We start from the raw sequence: 13,664 nt of genomic DNA, 5'->3' as shown, positions 1-13,664 counted from the left end.
TCAACAGAGGAATGGCTAAACTAGTTATGCTGTGTCCACACAATGTATACTTCAGCAATTCAAAAGAATAAACTATCAATGTACTCAACACTATAGATAAAACTCAAAATAATCATGCAGAGTGAAAGAAGCTAGACAAAAAAGAGAATACATACTAGGTGATCTCATTTATATAAAATCTTAGGCCACTGGGTGGCTCAGTTGGTTAAGCATCTGACTCTTACTTTAGGCTCGGGTCACAATCTCAGGGTCATGAGATTAAGCCCTGCTTTGGGCTTCCCATTGAGTATGGATCCTGCTTAAGATTCTCTCTCTCCCTCTCTTTCTGCCCCTCTCCCTGCTTGGGTACATACTCTCTCTCTTAAAAAAAAAATCTTAGAAATGCAAAGCTATCAATAGCAACAGAAAGCAGAACTGTGATGATCTGGGGATGGGGAAAGGTGAGTGGAACAGGAGGGAGGGATTACAAAGTGGCACAAGAGCATCTGTAGAGTTGTATGTTCATTATCCTGATTGTACTGATGGCTTCATAGATAATGGTGTTATTATCATATTGTCTGCTTGAAACCCATGAAGCTTACCATTTCAGTCATACCTCATACCTTGGAGTTGTAAAACATACCTTGTAAAGCATACCTTGAAGCTGTAAAACAATTTGCATTTTATAAGCTCTCACTTGGGTGGGTTTAATTCATTTGTAGCAATGCTGACCTCTCTTACATACCCTGTACAGAACTATTTCTGGCTCTTCCCTCACTCTTGGCCTCCTTGTCTGAACCAGGATTTTCTTTTCTTTCTTTTCCACCAAATATTGAGAGGTCTGCCTACCTATAGAGACAAACAACAATTAAGGGTAGAAAAGAATTTTCTTCTAAAACATATTTTGAAATCTGAATAAAATTACTAAACACATTTAATATGGCTTTATTTATCACTGTGTATTAACTGGTCATTGGGGAAATGACGGGCCATGCCTGGGGATGCCAGGATATCACCTGAGAAATCACGTGCCCTTTGAATGTATGATGATGTCTGACCTGTGCACCTGTGGGTTGATGCATAGGCGGCAATTACCACTAATGCATCTACATAGTGATTGATAGTCTGCAACTTCATTGATCATTTCAATATATATTTGGAAGAACATCAATATGTTTGGGTATCATCCAAGGGCTAAGATTAAGTCCCCAAGCTCTGAAGCTCCAATGAATCTATCCTCTCCCATGGACAGCAGGGGCTGGTAGATGCTGGCCATGCCCTAGCAGTGACAATAAGAGCTGGGGTGTCTGGAGCAGAAGAAATGAGGCCCAGCTATCTCACAGTATGAAAAACATGGTCACAATACTTTGCAGCTTCTGCCATCAGGCGGTGGAGTCTGTGTGCCTGCTTCTTGACTTTGGGCTGGCCTTGTGACTTGCTTGAACTGATGGGATGTGGCAAAAATCACAATATGCAAGTTTCAGAACCTAGGCCTAAGAGTTCTTACAGCTCCCCAGTGGCCCTCTTGGCACACTCTTGCAGCCATGTAAGCTTGCATTAGGCTACTGAATGACATCAGGGGGACAGGAACGTCTGACAGCATCAAGCTGTCCCAGGCCGTAAGTGAGCTCATCTTAGATCGTTGTGTTCCAGTCAACCCACCAGAAGACTGCAAGCACATGAGTGACCCCATGTGAGCCTGGATAAGCCCAGCCCCAACTGCAGAATAATGAGCAAATAGATAATTGTCATTGTATGGTTAAATTTGGGGGTGGCTTGTTATGTAGTAATAAGATACCTACGATGCTCACCCAAGGGCCAGCCACACGTGAAATCTAAGGCCGTTGCCAGTAAGCTCCTAAGAACCACTTAGTAGTATTTTTTATCATAATAGTGGGCAAGTCACTCACCATCTACACCTCAATTATTTTGCTCTTCAAACAGGAACATCATTATGTATTAGAGAGAGTGTGTTGAAAAAATTTATTCTTGTAGCATGTTTCTGTATGTAGTTGTTGGGGAGTGAAAAGTTTAGCCACATATTTAGAAAGTGGGTCTGTTTTGATAGCTTTGGCTAATAAGACTTCTCTGTTGAGGCTGTCCTTAAATAGAATTAATGTCAGGCTATTCTGGTTTTACTAGCAGATAGTCTTCAGACTACTGATTACTGCCTCTTCCTTCTTATCTACCCACCCCTTCTCCCCACCCCATGTCCTTCTTCATCATCTTTGGGGCAGGAGATCCAGGGTGGATGCTGCAGCCTTTCATCCTTTTCTTTTAGGACAGACTGTATCTTTTTAAGACTTATTTATTTATTTGAGAAAGAGACAGAGTGTGTGATGTGCAAGCATGGGGGGGAGGGGCAGGGGAGAGGGAAAGAGAAGTGCAAGCACACTCTGCACTGAATGTGGAGTCCAACTCAGGGTTGGATTCCAGGACCCTGAGATCATAACCTGAACCAAAACCAAGGGTCGGATGCTTAACTAACAGTGCCACCCAGGTGCTCCTAGGACAGAATGTATCTTATTAGTACCCCTTGCTCCTAGCACAGTGCCCTAAATGTAATGGGCGCTCACTATATTTCGAATGATAACACTGTTAAACTGCCAATGCTTGGGTAGGAAGACCCAAAGAAGGTAAAAACTTCATTATTTTATTATAGAGGGAAGCTGCCTTTTAAAAGAGGCACCTACCAAAACCCATGTTTGGATGGATACAACAAAGGACTTGGGGCAGATCTTGGTATGCAAGAATTGTCTGAGTTGTCTTTTTTAGTTTCCTAAGACAAAGCCAGTGGAAGAAGGAATTGTCCTGGAGGAAGAAAGCAATCAAGATGAGTTTCCCAGCTAGAGCTGTGTCTCATCCCTTGTATGTGGTTGACTTTTGGGGACAGGTTGGAGAAGTAAGCATTGGAGGCCAGGGACCCTCCTTGAATGAAAGGGATCCAATATTCAGACAACATTTCTTTGGGGTTTAATATTATTCAACACTTTTGATGCCTCAGGTGAGTCCAGCTAAGGTCAACAGGCAGAAGGGGACACCAAGGCTCCCCAAAGGGTAACTTAAATCGGTGGTGGTGGGGGAACCTGGAATGGCAATTTGTACTCAGCACCAGCAGAGACTGTCATATTGGAAAGGCCCATGTGGGCAGTGAGGTGTATACACCTGAAAACCTTGCCTGACCTAGTCACCTGGGACTTTGAATAAGCTTCAGAAACAGTAACTACATGTACATGTGAGGCACACAGATGAAACTCTAGGAGCCCGGCCCTTTAGAGGTGTAGCAAGGCCATGATAACACCCAGAGGTTAAAGCTCTGGCCTGGCGGACCAGTGGGAGAAGAGACCTCTATTCCTTATACTCTGACAACTATTTTCTCTCTGATTAAGGGTGTCAGTGTGGGGTGTGGAGCTGAAGTCTCTGGGTTCAAGCCCCAGTCCTACCAATACTGCTTACAGAGTTCTTATAAGGATTAAATGAGAGATGGATGCATTTAACTTGCTTAGAATAATACTTGATGCAGGGTGAAAGGTCAATAAATGTTGGTTATGTGCTTTCATAGGTATAGGCAAAGATTGTATAGGGCTTTGCAAAATGTCTTTTTATCTTTTCTGTTTTTTTTGTGTGTGTGGTTTTTTCTTTGTTTTTGTTTTGTTTTGTTTTGTTTTTTGTTTTTGAGAGGAGGCAGGGGAGGGGAAGAGGCAAAAGGAGAAGGAGAGAAAGAATCTCCACACTGGGTGTGGAGCCCAACCCAGGGCTTGGGGCTCGATCTCATGACCCTGAGATGATGGCCTGTGCCAAAATCAAGAGTCTGGCACTTAACTGACTGAACCACCCAGGCACCCCCAAAATGTCCTTCTTTTAGTAGTGGTCCCACAGGCAGCAATGGCTAGATTCTCTTGCTTCTGTAAGTCACTGGCAGTGAGTGAGGACCAGCGTTCTGTCACAAGACCACCAATGGCTCTTTCTGTTGCCTGTGATGCTGTTTTCAGAGGGATATCATGTCCCAGGTGTGAGTTTGACACCACATCTCTGGCAGCTGATCCTAAAAAAACAGCAACTCGGAGCCCTCTAGGTGTCCTTCAGCCTCAAGGTGGTTCCCTTTGTCCCAACCTCAAGGTGAGCACAGAATGCATAGGATTTAGAGCTATCACCAAAGGTAGCTCGCATGGCAAAACTGGACTCAAGCTGTCTGATTGGACATTAAAGAGTAATGGGACCTTGTTCTGTATAGCTCAACTGCAGTGAAGTGGCTCACCTCCATTACTTTCAAATTCCTTCTCTCACAGTGTCTCTCAAAGTGTGGTCCTGGATGAGCAGCAGCAGTATTACCTGGGTACGGGGTAGAAATGCCAAATGTCAAGCTCCATCCCAGACTTCTTGAATCAAAAACTCTGGGGTGGGGCGCAGCAATTTCTGTTTAAAGAAGCTCTTGGAGAGCAGCCCAGGTGGCTCAGCAATTTAGCGCCGCCTTCAGCCAAGGGCCTGATCCTGGAGACCCGGGATCCAGTTCCACGTCGGGCTCCCCACATGGAGCCTGCTTCTCCTTCTGCCTGTGTCTCTGCCTCTCTCTCTCTCTGCCTCTCTCTCTCTCTTTCTCTGTCTCTCTCTCTCTGTCTCTCATGAATAAATAAATAAAATCTTAAAAAAAAAAAGTTCTTGGGAAGGTTCTGGTGCTTATGAAATTGTTGGAGTGCTCTATCCCTGACAAATGGTTGTTTGCCCAGTCTCTGCTGGACCTCCTGTGATGGAGAACTCACCACCACTGAGAAGTCCCTGTAAACACCTTCTGCCAATCAAACTCCTTGTCATTTTCTTTCCTTAGTTCTAAGTCTACCATGTAATTGAGTCACTTGGAGGAGTTTACATATATACATACATAGGTACCAGGTAACTTACTTTGTATACATTATATTTAATTAAGACTTGAACGTGTTTAAATTGTGTTATTTGGATTCTGTATCCTTACTGTCATAATTCGCATAATTTACAGATCTCAGGTGGTAATGGAAGCAAATTCTCTAGGGTTTCTGTAACCAGATTCTTTGTCAAGTATTTATTGCCCAATGAAACATTTATATAGAGAGATTAATAACATTCTTTTTTTTTTTTTAAGATTAAGAACAGTCTTATCCTTAAAGAAAAGAAAGTGAATTGCACTGTGGAAGAAGACATGAAGTGGTGGAAAAGACTCTGGTGTGGAGCTAATAAAACCTGAGTTCTCTCTGTGATCTGCTACTGTGCTGTTGAGTATGCCACTTACTTTCCCTGCACCCAAGCTTACCAATCTGTAAAATAACAGGGTTGGATTAATGATCTATTATTAGGGATTCTATGAGTCTTATTTTGGGAGACAACTTTATGAGATATGGAATGTATTTTCATAAGGGATCTGTGTTGACTGGAAAGAATACAGAATGTCCATTAAGAACACTTGTGACATGCCTGGTGGGCTTAGTCAGAAGAGCACACAACTCTTGATCTTGGGGTCTTGAGTGTGAACCCCACATTGGGAGTAGAGATTACTAAATAAATAAACTTTAAAAAAAAGGGAGGAGTGGAACCTGGGTGGCTTAGTCAGTTGAGCATCTGACTCTTGATCTCAGCTCAGGTCTTGATCTCAGGGTTGTGAGTCCAGGTCCTGTATTGGGCTCCATACTAGAAGTGCAGCCTACTAAAAAAAGAGCATTTATGACAAAAATCACAGACCTGTCTCTTCAAGTATCACTTGTATCCTACCCTGGAATCTGGGTCCTTATTCTTTGCTTTGGAAATGAGCAATAGGTGGCTTAGCAGAATGGGGAACAGGTGTGGAAGGAGCTAACAGGGACTTTGGAGAAATGACAGACTTGCTTTCCTGAAATAAGTTTGAGCCTTCAGCCAAACGACACGTGTATATTTCCATAAATAAAAAAAAAACTCATGGTAAATATAGATTCATTAAAGAGTCTTAAAAATTGGATCTAGGCTTGGGATATAGGCTTGGGTACAGGACACGATGCAATCGTCCTCTCTCTCCTGACCTTTCCTTGTCTTTTCTTCACTCACCCATGGGCTTTTTGTCCAAAAAGAAGATGTGTCAGGACTCTGGTTATAAATACCTGATCGGCTAATTTAGTTCAAAAGATTCTTATTTTTTGAGTGATGGGTACTGGAGAGGCTACAGCTTTAAAGGGACAACTGAACAATTGAGAGCAGGACACCGGCTGCCCTGAGCTCAGCAGGGTAGCTGGGGATCTTTTCTATGTGGTGCTGCTATGAGATGAGCCTCTGTATTTGTCTCAGCTCTAAATCCAGATTTTCCAGGAAGAGATTCTGATTGCCTAGCTTAGGTCCCATGTCCATCCTGTGATCAGAGGGAAGGATCCTGTGATTAGCAACCTCACCTGCAGAGCATGGGCCAGGATGGAAAAGCCCCCCAAAGGTGTGTGTGTGTGGCGGAGTGGGGTCTGACATGCTACCATAAGGGAGAGTGGGGAGGTGCAGACAAACATCATAGTGTCTAATGCTTCAAAACTTCTCAGGGATAATTGCAAAAACAGCAAGTTCAGTTAACACCAGTGTGTTCCCATGGCACACCTGGGTAATTTCAGGAGCTTTGAGGGCTGGCTGGTCAGAAGGCTGACATCCAGCAGTAGTTTATATCATAGAGGGTACAGCCAACTTTTTTTTTCTTCTTATGAGGCTTGTTATGGTTGACATTCAATAATATTCATTAACTGATTGGCTGAATGAATGAATGACACAACTCTTACATAGGCTAGGGGAGGACTTCTGTTCAACACTAGCCTGAGCTGAATTTGTTTAGAAACTGCTTAATTATGAACCTTTCAGCTGCAAGTGATTGAAGCCCATCAAAGCTATCTTTAATGAAAGATGGTCCTTGCTGGGCTATCATTCCGGTGGGCAGGGACAGATTTGAACCTCGTCCTGAATATCAGGGAGCCTCTGCCTCTTGTCTTCCCTCCTCTCCAAGCCTCTGCTCCACGCTTCCACCCAGATGTGGCAGCTTGGCATTCTTTAACTGTCAAGCTACCTTGTCAGAAGATAGTGGTCCATGCCTCCAGAATTTGTATCTCTTCTTCTCAAAGCCCCAGGTGACTGTGACCAACTGACCTTCAGTCCCATTCCAAACACAGAACAGGGACTCTACATGTCCTACCTGGGGCAAGGGGTCTGCTCCTAATTCAATCAAGTAAAATGGCTGGTGGTGCTTAGAGGAGGTGGGATGGGAAGGGAGCACCATTACATCATGAATTTGGCTCCAGGAGTTCTTGGAAAAGAAAGGATGTGAACAGACGACCCAACTGGTGTCTCCTACAGAAGCCAGATAGTGTAATATTTGCTTATATATGTATGATGCCTTTAGAATACTTGATTCTAGGCCTGTGTGAGGTAAGCACATCAGGTAATAGCCTTTCTTTCATATCTTACTTTATTTCACTCTGCTGTAGTGTCTGTTTTTCTTTTATTCTTTTTTTTTTTTTTTTTTTTAGTATGGAATGCTTCACGAATTTGCGTGTCATCCTTGTGCAGGGGCCATGCTAATCTTCTCTGTATCGTTCCAATTTTAGTATATGTGCTGCTGAAGTGAGCACTGTGTTGTCTTTTTTTCAATTCTTGTCTTTCCCACTTGACTTTACATTTACTGAGGACAGAGACCATACCCTATGTATCCTTGCATCTCTATCCCCAGTACCTAGCTCTGGGCTCTGTACATGGTGGCATCTAAGTGATGCTTGTTCAGTTGAATTCCTATTTTTACAGGTGAGAAAACTGAGTTGCACAGTATTTCAATATAGACAAGCCCTCAAGAGCCCCCAGTTAGGCTGTGGCCTATACCAGGTTGCCGGCTGAGCAAGAGGGTCTGCGACACAGCTCATAAAGATCATACTTTAAGACAGAGGGCCCAGGCCCTGACATTAGATGCCTCCAGAAAGGGTCTTTGCCAGAGGAGGTAGACAAGCAAGTAAAGAAGGCAGGATATTACCACTTTCATTCCCTTGGGACTTGACTCAGCAGCTATCTTCATTGTCTGACACTTGAACTTGATGGGAAAGAAAGGAGAAAGAAGCTGAGGGGGACATTACTATTTTGGGAAGCTTTCTACTACATGACAAGAAGCAGTCAGGGACACCTACAAGGGTTTTATGGTTCCTGAACTGATCTAGATCTTCTAGCTCTGCCTCTCACCAAATGACCGGGGCAAGTCACTTCACCTCTTTGTGTCATCCTCCCAGGGCTGTGTGAGGGCTCAACAAGAATATGTAGGGGAAAGCCCTTTATAGATGGAAGGTCACTATATAAGTACTATTATGTCTCTCCATTCAAGGAGGACATACAGAAATTGCGCCCCACAAAGGTAAAGAGGCCAAGTCTTTCTGATGGTCCAGGATGGGCAGCAGATGGCAGTGCAAAGCACTGGGGGCTCCAAATGTGGGTCCGTCCTACGGGACCCAGAGAGAAAGCCTCCTGTGTCTTCAGGATATCTAGGAAAGGGTTCCTAGTGTGTGAAGCTTTGTGCTAGGTGTTAAAGGAATTTGCTAGGCAGAGGAAGTGATGTCTGCGGGAGGTGGTAGGATTATAGCAGGGTGATTACCTGGGATGGAATTACCAAAGGGCTCGAGGCTGATATTACTACTGTCAGACACTGTTAGGATCTCACATTTCTTCTGCAGATGCCACACTTGGCAATCTGCTTTCATGGGTACCAACCAAGAAGGCTCTTGGACACCACAGGCTCTTGATTCCTCTTGCCCAGCTTGCTGGTAGCTTCCACTCCTCTGTTCAGTTTTGTTTCATCAGAACTGGGAGAGATCTTGAGAAACAATCTGGTGTCATCCTCTGCACCAAGGCAGGTGTAGATTGCTATCCTCGTTTTTTGGAAGAGGCAGCTGTGGGCAAGAGGGGGCTCTAGTTGGTAACTAGGGACACAGAACTCAGGACAGTTTGTCCTAGAGTTCTTGGTCTCCTCTATCAAGATGCTTCTTTTCTTTGGTGACTTTCAAGTTTCAAACCCCCATTTTCAGGTAATATTTGCGGTATTCCTTATTTACATGTAATATTTCGACTCCTTTCTTGGCCACAGGTTATAAAAAGGAGAAGCTGATGGGAGGGAGCAAACTGAATGGGGCACTGGAAATCTCATAGACAAAAGCTAGCAATCCTACCCAGTGGAAAGGCTCCTTATCCAAACCTCTGACCTCGGGAGTGCTAAGAACCAGGACCACTATTTTCATAGCCAAGGACAGCAAGCCAAGGATAGCCCAGTGCTATAATTTTAAGGGTTTCAAGGTTTATCAGAATGAAGTGCTATTATTTTATTTTCCTCTTTCCTTTCCTTCTCACCTAGCCACATTAGTGACTTGGTGTCCTGGCGCCAGAAGAGAGGAAGGGAGACAAAGTGGACGGCATGCACAGGCTCAGCCACGGCTCACGAGGTACACGGATGGCTCAGCCTGTGCTTGCAGAGCTGCAGAGGGAGGCAGTGGAGAGAGGAGGGCACGGTTGCAGTAATTGGAGGAACAGGAGACAAGTGTGCTGACTGCGGGTTATTAATAGGCACCAAGACCTATATTTACAACTAGTGGCTTAAATTAGGAGCAGAACAGTCACACCTAGCCAAATCCATGCCCCACACCAAAGACACCTGAATTGTGCAAAGTGACCATTCTGAACCCAGCTCACCCAGTTTAGTAAGCAGGCGGCCTCAGGTCGGAGTAGCCAGATCTCTGAGATCTCTAGTGCTCACTTAGGATGTCTGTCGCAATTCTGCCCATGGGGAGCAGGCCGCAGAGCACAGAGCACCATTCTCTTTAAAGGCAGGGAGGGAGGAAGGGCAAAAAACAGGTAGGACGGAGGGAGGGAGGAAGGGAGGAATGTAGGCAGGTAGGAAGGAAGGGAGGATTAAGAGAGAGAGGAAAAACAAGATGCCAGGTTGCTCAAGTCAAAACCTAAGCTCAGGCCAAGCCCCTGGGAGGTTTTCTGTTCCTCCACATCCAGCCCACTTCTCAATGGGGAAATTGTTCCATTTCACCCCCGGAGAGAGCTTCTACTCACGACGTGCCAGAGGCTCAGAAGCGGAGCATGGGAATTTAAATGTCTAGAGGCCAAGGATAACCCCCAGTGCTGGCGCAGAAAGGTGCCTCCCAAGGCTGCTAGTTCTCAGGCAGGTATGGGACTGAGTTGAAACCCGACTGTCTCTGCACTCTCCCTGGGGCCCAAACAGACGACCCCAGTCAGTCCTCCAGCTGGGTGAGAACCTCTGGACTAGGGATCCTCTGAGGTGGAGACTATGCTGCATCTCCAGTGGTGGCAGGGGTTCAGCCTGGCCCTGGGCTTGGACGCCTGGGCTCAGCCTCTGAGTTTGGGAAGAAGAAAGGGAAGGGGAGGGTGAAGGGTGAGTGGGCTGCCCCATGTGTCAACCCCTAAGGAATTAGATTTCTAGTGGGAAAGCTTGGGAATCCTCACGACTGGGTCTAGTGCTTGTGCTATGTCCTGCTGTATTACCACACGGAATAGCCTATCTGAGCCTCAGTTTCCTTATTAGTAAAGTTGGCTAAAAAGAATATCCACCTTATAGGATTTTTTTTTGAGGGCCCCAGGAGGTAATATCACTTCTGCCTTGATTAAGGGTTCCCTATGTCCCAGGCATTGATTTTAGTGCTGCCCATGTATCATCTCAATCCTTAAAATCACTTTAGACCTCAGAGGATTACAGACCTACATGATCATCAAATCGTACCTATCAAACATATCCAGTTCTTCATACATTAATTATACCTCAATGAAGCTCTTAAAACACTTTAGGGGTTACGATTTTTTTTATCCTGATTTTTTTTGCAGTCGAAACTGAGGCTTAACACATAGTTTAATTGTCTTAGACCAACAGCAAGTCATAGCAGAAGGGGGATTCGAACCCAAACAGTCTGGCTTCAGAGTCTATACTTTTAATCAGCGCACCAGTGCTCTTATGCAAAAGTGCCTTTGGAACTGTAAACCATTGTTTGAAGGTCAGTTGTTACAATCAGTGTCATAGTTGGTAGGTCGGTGGCATTGTCTTTGTATACTGGTTGAGGGCATATGGATCAGTTCCTAAACTCCGTAAGTGCTCAGTCACTCTGCCCTCCCTTGTCCTTGTCCCCAAGAGAGGACATGATGCAAAAGAAGGAATGTCAGTTTCATCATGTACAGAGCTATTGTGCAGGATGGCAAGTGCAGGTAATAAAATAATAAAGAGACCACACAGCTGCAAGCAATTGCACCTGACCTGGGTATCAATAAAATCCAAGGAGGCAAAGAAGAGAAAGCCTCAGGTTGGATCTCCTCTCCCTTTAGTAAGACAGAAAGCTTAGGATAGTTTCCCTGATGTTCTGCAGGCCTGGCAGGCTGCCCTCTGACCTCACACAGGCTCCATTCCATAACCTAGGAAACACTCATCCATCCTCCAAAAGGCCTAACCAGTGTCAGGAGACTCAAGTCTCATGTCTGTGAGCAAAAGGTTAATAGCTTCCTGTATGCAAGGCAGAGCTAATTTCAAAGGTTTCTTTGGGTAGAAGTTGGGAAAGCCCAATGCTAAAACAGGAAGTATTTATCATTTGGGCCTGGATGTTTTCTAGTCATTATGGTGCCCTTAGTCACCTTATGGAGGTGATGTTTTCACTGACTGTTACAACTTAATGGTCCTTGGCTGAACTCCAGACCTACATAATCAACCGCGGGCCTGACACCGTGGTGTGGGCTGGCAATCTCACACTTAGCGGGTCTAATAGTAAGCTGCTGAGGGGCTCCCTCCAATCTCCAGGAATGGTAACACTACGCTTCTAGTTGCTCAGGTCAAAAACCTCGGTGTCACCCCTGTCTCCTCTCTTTCATACTCCTGATCCATCAGCAAAGCTTCTTGCTCTACTGTGAAATATATTTTAAAATTGGGGCCACATTTTACCATATCCATTGTCACCTCCCTTGCCCGACCTACTGTTAGCTCTTACCACAGTCACCAGAGAGCCTCCTTGTCTGTCTCTACCCTTGTGTTCTGCAGCTCATTGTGAGCCTGGCAGCCCAAGAGTTTCCATCCTAAAGTCCAACCACACCACTCGCCTGATGAAAACTCCCAAGTGACTTCCATGTCACTCAAAGTAAAAGCCCAAATCCTTCTTTGACCCGAAAGCCCCACATGGTCTGTTCCCCCCCCACTCCATGACCTCTCCTACCTCCTTCTTGCCTGGAACTCTCATTCCAGCTAGGTTGTCTCCTCTACCCGAATGTCCTCCCCCCATATCTGTAGGGCTGGTTTCCTCAATTCCTTCAGATCTTTATTCCAAAAGTCATCTTGGGAAAGAGCCCTGCTCTGGCCACTCTGAAATGTGACCTCTTCCAGTAGTTCACCTCTCTCTCCCCCTAAACAGCATTCTGCCTTTTTCTCATGTTAGCATTGAGCCCTTTTAAATATTATATTATGCATTTTATTTGCTTATCTTGTCTGTCTCCCTTGGTAGAGGATGTATGAAGGGATTTTTGTCTACTTTGCTCACTATTGTGTCTTCAGTGTCTTGAACAGAGCCTGACATATAGTAGACACATGTCTAAATATTTGGTGAGTAAATGAATGGAGGGACACAATATGAGCTGTGTGGATCCTCCAGCAAATCATTTAGCCCCTCTAAGTTTCGGTTTCCTTGGATGTAAAACCGAGTTTTTGCACGAAGCTTCCCCACAGCTGACAGGCAGACATCCCTGCGTTAATACCTAGAACTGGAAGCAGCTGTGAGGCAAGAAAGGGTCTGAAGAGGGCCTGAAGATTTGGATTCAAGCCCGGGTTGATGGGAACCCTTGTCTGGGTCTCAGTTTCCACAACAAATAGAAAGAGCCCCACCCAGTGGCCACTAAAGTTACTTTCGGCACTTACAGTGTAAAACTAGGAAAGTCATAAAAAAAAAAAAAAAGAAAAGAAAAGAAAAGAAAAAGAAAGAAATGTGCCTCCATACCATACCCCTCGATACCACACGGTGGCGCAGTTGCCTACCAGTGTCTCTAAGAGGGCGTTGCCGAGTCTAGTCTGTGATCCAAACAGCAGCCTATTGTAAAAATCTATTTTTCGTGGACACCTGTGAGAGCTGCTCATTCATCACATCTCTCTGGTTTGTTGCAAAAACAAATAACAAAAATCATTACGTTGATTTTTTTTTCAGATAAAAAGGCATAAATCTCAAAAGCAAAAACACTGAGTGGAAATTTCAGCTACATCTTTGTCACCAGCATGATTTAAAGACCAAGATGAAAAGCTGAAAAACAAAAAAGTCAGTGCCAGTGCTAGGTGAGACCCCAGCTATATACTACATTAGTTCTAAAGGTAAGTAGCCATATGTCTACTGGAATCTAGCCATATGTCTGTCTGCACGTAACCAAGAATGTTCCCTCCAGGAGGCAGGAAGGCTAGGGAAGAACTGGACTGTTTATCCTAGGTAGGACCTCTTAGTTTTTACTTGAAACAGCCATTAGAGGATCCCGCGGTGGCTCAGTGGTTTAGCACCTGCCTTTGGCCCAGGGCATGATCCTGGGAAACCAGGATCAAGTCCCACCTTGGGCTCCTGGCATGGAGCCTGCTTTTCCCTCTGCCTGTGTCTCTGCCCCTCTCTCTGTGTGTGTCTCTCATGAATAAATAAATAAAGTGTTTTTTTAAAAAA

The 13,664-nt window shown here is 44.8% G+C and overlaps 1 long non-coding RNA gene and 1 other non-coding gene across 2 annotated transcripts; both read right to left on the bottom strand.

Moving 5' to 3' along the window:
- Positions 1 to 649: 649 nt before the first annotated feature.
- LOC118355406 (uncharacterized) lies at positions 650 to 11,362 on the bottom strand. Its single transcript, XR_007412437.1, has 5 exons — positions 11,249 to 11,362; positions 8,579 to 8,873; positions 5,544 to 5,653; positions 4,238 to 4,311; positions 650 to 828 (listed from the first exon to the last, which is right to left on the bottom strand). It is a non-coding gene; the product is annotated as an uncharacterized LOC118355406 (long non-coding RNA).
- LOC112658087 (U6 spliceosomal RNA) lies at positions 7,471 to 7,577 on the bottom strand. Its single transcript, XR_003135492.1, has one exon. It is a non-coding gene; the product is annotated as a U6 spliceosomal RNA (small nuclear RNA).
- Positions 11,363 to 13,664: the final 2,302 nt, after the last annotated feature.

Source organism: Canis lupus, chromosome 8, assembly GCF_003254725.2.
Source record: "Canis lupus dingo isolate Sandy chromosome 8, ASM325472v2, whole genome shotgun sequence".
Taxonomy (NCBI): domain Eukaryota; kingdom Metazoa; phylum Chordata; class Mammalia; order Carnivora; family Canidae; genus Canis; species Canis lupus.
The sequence above is the reverse complement of the archived record's forward strand: the minus strand, read 5'-3'. Positions and strand labels throughout refer to the sequence as shown.